This window comes from Patagioenas fasciata, unplaced genomic scaffold (genome assembly GCF_037038585.1).
Source record: "Patagioenas fasciata isolate bPatFas1 unplaced genomic scaffold, bPatFas1.hap1 Unplaced_15, whole genome shotgun sequence".
NCBI lineage: Eukaryota > Metazoa > Chordata > Aves > Columbiformes > Columbidae > Patagioenas > Patagioenas fasciata.
Genome location: NW_027288566.1, coordinates 930229 through 936678, shown reverse-complemented (window position 1 = coordinate 936678; position 6450 = coordinate 930229). Strand labels below are relative to the sequence as shown.

The 6450-nt window shown below is 57.2% G+C and overlaps 1 long non-coding RNA gene across 1 annotated transcript; it reads left to right on the top strand.

The window, feature by feature from the left end:
• The first annotated feature begins 3980 nt into the window (after nucleotides 1-3980).
• On the top strand, nucleotides 3981-5305 carry LOC139826766 (uncharacterized). Its single transcript, XR_011736903.1, has 3 exons — nucleotides 3981-4145; nucleotides 4809-4893; nucleotides 5249-5305. It is a non-coding gene; the product is annotated as an uncharacterized lncRNA (long non-coding RNA).
• The last annotated feature ends 1145 nt before the right edge of the window (nucleotides 5306-6450 follow it).

The following is a 6450-nucleotide window of genomic DNA, read 5'->3' as shown; positions in this document are numbered from 1 at the left end:
GCACTGGGGACAACGAGGGGTTCCGGGACGTCACAATGAGCCCTGGGGAGAAAGGGGGGTCCCCACCCTGTCAGAAGGGACCCTGGGGACAAGGTGGGGTCCTGGGATGTCACAATGGGCCCTGGGGACAAAGGGGGTGTCCATGGTGCCACAATGGGCCCTGGGGACTAGGGGGGGGGGTCCCCTCGGTGCCACGATGGGCCCTGGGGACAAGGGGGTCCCCAGGATGTCTACAATGGGCCCTGAGGACAAATTGGGGTTCTGGGATGTCACAATGGGCCCTGGGGACAAAGGGGGTCCCCAGAATGTCACAATGGGCCCTGGGGACATTTGGGGTCCCCAGCATGTCACAATGGGCCCTGGGGACAATGGGGGATCCTGAGACGTCACAATGGGCCCTGGGGACAAAGTGGGTCCCCATGGTGTCACAACACCCTGGGGACAATGCAGGGTCCCCAGGATGTCACAATGGCCCCTGGGGACATTAGGGGTCCCCACAGTTTCACGATCTTAACCCTTGACACCCCCCAACTACTGGCTCCTTAGGGTTACTCCCGGGTCCCTCCTGAACTGAATCCCCGCCCGAACTCCTGGGTCTGATAGAGGGCACGAACATTTTAAGGGTTAACAAAACATAATTGGGTGCCCACTAACGAGCCAACACTTTAGGGCTGAGCCACACGAGCCCTTAGTTCAGAGCTTTAGGTGAACTCATGGTAAGGAAACCAGAACCCAGCAGTGCCAGGATCAGGAGTTTTACGGCACCAGCTGTGAACTCGAGGGGACGAGAGAACCGAGATTTACAGCAAAAAGGGGGTGCCAGGCTGGGTTCAACCGACCTGGAGCTTGGGTCCCAGTCCATTCAACACAAGGAGCCAAATCTGAGGAAGCTGAAGGAGCCTTCATCCAAAGACCCCTCCTCCAGAGCACCAGGTGGCGCCGCGCAGGCGAACAGGGGGCGTCCAGGCGGAGACTACGGCAGTGATGAGCGGGAAAGGTTCTGGATGTGTGCGGGCGCTCCGGGGTCGCTGGGACATGAGCACCTCGCTGTATTTAAACGCAGCTCCTGCCGCTCGGAGCGGCGCACGAGGGGTGGAACCATCGCTCCCCTTGCGCCCGACGGCGAAACGAACGCAGCTGCTCTGGAGCCCTGCGGGGTGTGGAGGTTCATGGCTCCGGAGGCTGTAAAGTTGTTTCTGCGCCTCCGTTCCCCTCATGGCCCCCCCATTCCCTTCACACCGACCCTCAATCCACCCCCCACCCGACCCCCAGCTCCCCCCAAACCCCGACCCCCAGCTCCCCCCCACCGACACCCAAATGCCCCCCCGACCCCCAATTCCTCCCCAGACTGACCCCCAATGCCCCCTCACACCGACCCCCAAGGCCGCCCCCGCACACCAACCCCCCAGTTCCCCCCTCAAACACCGACCCCCAATCCCCCCCCGGACCCTAATTCCCCCTCGCACTGACCCCCAACGCCCCCCACACCAACCCCTAATGCCCCTCACATCGACCCCCAAATCCTCCCCACACTGACCCCTCAAATCCTCCCCAGACCAACCCCCAACTTCCCCCCCACACCGACCCCCAATTCCCCCTCACACCGACCCCCAATGTCCCCCCCCCCACACCAGACCCCAATTCCCCCCCACACCGACCCCCAATTCCCCCCCACACTGATCCCCAATGCCCCCCCCCACACCGACCCCCAATTCCTCCCCAGACTGACCCCCAATGCCCCCTCACACCGACCCCCAAGGCCCCCCCTGCACTGACCCCCCCACACCGACCCCCCAATTCCCCCCTCAAACACCGACCCCCAGTGCCCCCCCACTGGACCCTAATTCCCCCTCGCACCGACCCCCAATGCCCCCCCACACACTGACCCCCAGTTCCTGCCCCCCACACCAACCCCTAATGCCCCTCACATCGACCCCCAAATCCTCCCCACACTGACCCCTCAAATCCTCCCCAGACCAACCCCCAACTTCCCCCACACCGACCCCCAATTCCCCCTCACACCGACCCCCCAAGCCCCCCCCACCGATCCTCAATTCCTCCCCACACCGACCCCCAATGTCCCGCTCACACCGACACTCAGTTCCTCCCCCACACCGCCCCCCAATTCCCCCCTCACACCGACCCCAAATCCCCACCACCACACTGTCCCCCAAATCCCCCCCTCACACCGACCCCCAATGCCCCTCACGCCGACCCCAATTCCTCCCCCCACACCGACCCCCAATGCCCCTCACGCCGACCCCCAGTTCCCCTCACAACCTCCACCAAAACGGCGGCGCCTCCCTCTCCTCCCTCCCGCCTTTTCCCGTCACACACTCCCGGACGTGACGCCGGCGAGGGGGCGTGGCCGGCGGCGAGGGGGCGTGGCCGCGGCGCCGGCGGGCGGGAAGCGCCGGGGCGGGAAACACCGGGTGAGGCGATCGCGTCCCCTCGGGTCCCTCGTGTCTCTTCATGTCCCATCGCGTCCCCTCGGGTCCCTCGTGTCCCTTCATGTCCCATCGTGTCCCCTCGTGTCCCTCGGGTCCCCTCATCGTCCCCTCGTGTCCCTCGGGTCCCCTCGTGTCCCCTCATCTCCTCAGCACCCCCGCTGGAGCCCGCCCGTCCCTCCCCTCCAGGAGAGACCCCGGGGCTGGGGCAGATCCGCCATCAATAACCCCCACAGACTTTTTCTCTCTTTCCTCCCCCTTTTCCCTCTTTTCCCTCTTTCCCCCTTTATGCCTCTTTCCCCCCTTTTTCCCTTCCCCCCTTTTTCCCTCTTTTCCCTCTTTCCACCGTTTTTTCCTCTTTTCGCTCTTTCCCCCTTTATCCCTGTTTCCCCCCTTTTTCCCCCTTTCCCCCCTTTTTCCCTCTTCCCCCTCTTTTCTCCCTTTTCCCTCTTTCCCCCTTTATCCCTCTTTTCCCTCTTTCCGCCCTTTTCCCTCTTCCCCCCTTTTTCCCTCTTTTCCCTCTTTCCCCTTTATCCCTCTTTGCCCCCTTTTTCCCTCTTTTTCCTCTTCCCCCCCTCTTCCCCCTCTTTTCCCTCTTCCCCCTTTTTCCCTTTTCCCCCCTTTTCCCCCTTTTTCCTCTTTCCCCCCTTTTCTCCCCTTTTCCCTCTTCCCTCTTTTCCCTTCTTTCCCCCCTTTCCCTCTTCCCCCCTCTTTCCATCTTATCCCTCTTTTCCCCCTTTATCCCTGTTTCTTCCCTTTTCCCCCCCTTTCCCTCTTTCCTCGCTTTTTCCCTATTTTTCCCTCTTCCCCCCTTTTTCCCTCTTTTCCCTCTTTCCTCGCTTTTTCCCTCTTTTTCCCTCTTTCCCCCCTTTTTCCCTCTTTCCCCCCTTTTTCCCCCTTTTCCCTCTTTCCTTGCTTTTTCCCCCTTTTCCCTCTTTCCCCCCTTTTTCCCTCTTTTCCCTTTTTCCCCCTTTTCCCTCTTTCCCCCCTTTTTCCCCCTTTCCCCCCTTTTCCCTCTTCCCCCGTTTCCCTCTCCCGTTTTCCCGTCCCTCCTCCCATTCCCGTGCAGCCCAACCCCTTCCCCCCTTTTCCCCAGAGCAGTTTTCATACAGATCCCCCCTTTCCCCCCAGCCCCGAACCCCCGGGGGTTTCTCAGCATCAGCAGCCACTTCACTTCCCCCCCAATTTAACTCTTTGTGTCCCTTTTCCAGGCTCTTTGGGAGCCCGGGTGTCCTGGGGCCGCTCTGGTTTTTGCTCCGGGGTGTTTGGTGCCCGGTGACCATGGACCTGTTTCCCTTGGGCGACGAGCTGCGTGGCTTTGCCCAGAGCCCTGGGCTGCTCTGTGGGGAAGCGCTGGAGCCCGACCTGGAGCCCAGTCTGAGCCTGGAGCCTGACCTGGAGCCCAACCTGAGCCTGGAGCCCGACCTGAGCCTGGAGCCCGACCTGAGCCTGGAGCCCAACCTGGAGCCCAACCTGAACCTGGAGCCCATCCTGAGCCTTGAGCCTGACCTGGAGCCCAACCTGAACCTGGAGCCCAACCTAGAGCCCAACCTGAGCCTGGAGCCCAATCTGAGCCTTGAGCCCAACCTGGAGCCCAACCTGAGCCTGGTTACTAATGATCAGTATTTACTAATGATGGTCATAATTTATTAATAGTGATCAGTATTTATTAATAACAACCAGTATTTATTAATGATGGTTAGTATTTATTAATGACAATTAGTATTTATTAATAACCACCAGTATTTATTAATAACGGCCAGTATTTATTAATGGCGGTCAGTATTTCTTAATGACAATCAGTATTGATTAATGATGGTATTTATTAAGGATGATTATTATTTATTAATGATGATCAGTATTTGTTAATGGTGATCGGCATTTATTAATAATGGTTAGTATTTATTAATGACGATCAGTATTTATTAATGACCGTCACTATTAATGATGATCAGTATTGATTAATGATGGCGAGTATTTATTAATGATGATCAGTATTTATTAATAACAGTCAGTATTTATTAATGACAATCAATATTGATTAATGATTGTGAGTATTTATTAATGATGATCAGTATTTATTAATGATGGTCAGTATTTATTAATAACGATCAGTATTTATTAGTGACGGTCACTATTTATTAATGACAATCAGTATTTATTAATGAGGGTCAGTATTTATTAATCCTTGCTACTTAACCCTTTTGGGTTGAAACCTTTGAGACCGAACGCCGATTGATTCCACCGGGCAAGCTCCACCTGCCTGGAGCTTCAGTGCCGACTACGCCATCTGTTCTAAAAGCGCCGCGGCTTTATCATGTTGATTTTTTTACCTATTTATCCTGATTTTTGTCACTTCAGCCACTTGGCGGCTGCTCCGGTTGATGATGGCGGCGTCTCCATGTGCCGGAACCACGGGTGGTCGGTGGACGCCGAGAGGGGGCAGGTAACGGGCACCCGTGGGTGCTGCTCATTGAGCGGGGATCTGAGCGAAGGCGGCGAGGGGGACGGCGGTGCCGTCGAAGCCCTTTGCGGGGGTCGTTACCAAATTGTGCGTAACTGGATGATTTGTGAAAGTCGCTGCCGATTGAGTGGAGATGACGGGGTGAGAAAACGAGAAATAGGGAATCGCTGCGGTGTAAAGATTCGCGTTGCGCGCTCCCGCCCGGTTTGGGTCGTGTTTAGCGTAGCGGGTTTTATTATCCTCGTTATATAATGGAGAAATAATTGGGAAGAGCAGTTTGCAAAGCGCTTTGATATCCTCCAGCGCCACCGACGCTCCCGGTTCCGTTTGTGCTCAGGTGCGCGACGCGGGCGATGCAAACACCGCGAAACCATCGTTGGGAGATGGAAACGGCGCCTCCGAACCCCTGACGCTGTCCGAAAACCCCCCTGGTGATCCTGGTGTTGGTTCCAGTGACAAGGAACGAGGTGGGTGAGGAGTACTTGGATGGTTGTGCGATGATTCGGCAACCGGCGGCGCCGGAGTTGCTCGCCGGAGCACCCGTGTGTGTGTCCCTGGCTGAACCAAGGGTGCTACGTGCCCCAGAACCCCCCAAATTACACCCAAATAACGCTATGGGGACGCGCTCGGCGGCCGCTACCCCAGGGACGGGCTCTGGGCAGCTCCAGGCTCCCGCTGGGTTATTGATCTGAAATACGGAACCCGGCGATCGCCTCGAGTTGGGTGAAAGGGAGGAAGCATCAGCAGGACCGGAGGGTCCCCAGACCCCTCATTTTGGGGTTCGCCGCTTGCTTTTGAGCCAAAAAAGGAGGAAAAGCAGATAAACGCCCGTGTGATTTTGTGCGTTTTCCACCTTTAACCCTTTTCTCGTTCGATGTTGCCCAGATCACCGAAAATGCGTCTCCGGATGGGAAGATCTCGCAGCAAAAAGGCGACGGAGGCCGAAACCCCTCGTGATCCCGACACCGGGATTGAAGCGCTTTCGGCCGCCCCGCGGGGTTAATTCGGTGCGATGCGGATGTCCCCACGTAGCGCTTTGGGGGGAACACCCCGCTTTATGGTTGTGGTTTACGGGGGGTTTATCTCAACCCGGGCCGAGCGATCCCGGTGTAAAACCGCCCGGTGAACCCGGTTTGGGTTCGGCGTCCCCTCGCTGGTTTGTGGTGGCAAACGCAGAGCTCGTGCTCCCCAAAAACCCCCAAAATGGGTGATTTTGTGGAATATGGGATGGAAACAACCCCCCCAGGGTTTCGCTGTGATATCGGGTGTAAAAACCACCCGAGTGCTGCGATCGACTGCAAAACCCCATTGGGATGATCCATCAGCGACCGATTTCACCAAAACGATGGGAATTGGGACAATTTGTGGTTGTGACGCCGAGGAACGGTCTCGGCACGATGATTTTGATCCTGAGCGTTGCTTTTCCCCTCTATTTCTCAATATCCCGCAGGCAGAATGGACGGCGACTTGGGATTGTGCCTGGTGAAGGACGCCCCCAAAATCAGCGTCCGGCCGTGAGTCCCCAAACCACCAAAAACG